This window comes from Triticum urartu, chromosome 2A (genome assembly GCF_056163025.1).
Source record: "Triticum urartu cultivar PI428250 chromosome 2A, HENAU_Tu73, whole genome shotgun sequence".
Classification (NCBI taxonomy): Eukaryota; Viridiplantae; Streptophyta; class Magnoliopsida; order Poales; family Poaceae; genus Triticum; species Triticum urartu.
In genome coordinates, this window is record NC_141874.1 from 124,055,984 (window position 1) to 124,057,065 (window position 1,082).

Genomic DNA, 1,082 nt, shown 5'->3' on the forward strand with positions numbered 1-1,082 from the left:
ACTTGGTGTTACTTCAGAAAATCAGGGAGCGAGTCTCATGATCTAAGAAATTCTTGTTGTTGCGGATATATATGCAACCAGTCTCAAAGAACACATCATTTTTGCAACACACACTTTACCAGGCTAGAAAATTAGGGTTCATGGTCACATGAATCTAATATTTCTAGCATGCAAGTTTTTATTGGCATGAGTTAGATATTCATGTGTGTGTTTTGAACAAAAACATAAAGACAACTTTGCAGAGTCACAAAATTTACCACTCATCATTATTAGTTCTTCTTGCTAAATAATTTTATTAATTGCTACAACACATCCTCCACAGCCTTAACACGTTTCTTCTTCAACACTCTCTTTTGCAAAAACAAAGTACCATAATTTTTTTTGTTTTGACAATAACTTCACAGTCCCCTTGGGTAAAGCCCTCCTTGCGGCAAGCCACAACACATTCAGCCTGATCACAACGTGAAGCGGTATATGTCCCACTGAGCTCTTTGCACGTCTTGGCCTCTGAACCTACAATACAATAATCAAAATATGGTGCATGAAAAACCAGATCCTACAATATTCTGAAGGGACAAAAGAAAAGAATGTAAGTTAAGTAGTATAATTTACACATATGGCTAGCAAGCGTATAGACCATGCATTGAGGAAGTGCATTGTTCTTGCAGGGGATTATTTTTAAAAATATTTACCAGGAACTAAATGGAGTGGCATGAGGAGTAGAAAACATAAAAGGATTGTCACATTGAGGGTTCCCATGTCTCAAGTAATATACGGTTTGAAGGCAGGTAAGAGAGAACACAAAAGATGCACATCCAAATGGTCTATGACATCTCTTATAGCCATGGATGATGATATCTGAAGAGAAATATAAGTCAAAGATATGACATATCTCGTGTCTTCAAGATATGTGTGAAAAATAAAAGTCAAATATATGACATATCTCGTGTCTTCAATATATGTGTGACATGATGTTGATGTCTCTACTCCTAATGGAGCACATGTTAGCCTGGTACTCCGGTTTTATTTCCTCTCACCACCTCTCCAACTGAATTTTCCCTTGCTCATTAAAAAAACCAAAT

The 1,082-nt window shown here is 36.6% G+C and overlaps 1 long non-coding RNA gene across 1 annotated transcript; it reads right to left on the reverse strand.

The window, feature by feature from the left end:
• Positions 1 to 244: 244 nt before the first annotated feature.
• On the reverse strand, positions 245 to 815 carry LOC125541227 (uncharacterized). Its single transcript, XR_007297465.2, has 2 exons — positions 693 to 815; positions 245 to 513 (listed from the first exon to the last, which is right to left on the reverse strand). It is a non-coding gene; the product is annotated as an uncharacterized LOC125541227 (long non-coding RNA).
• Positions 816 to 1,082: the final 267 nt, after the last annotated feature.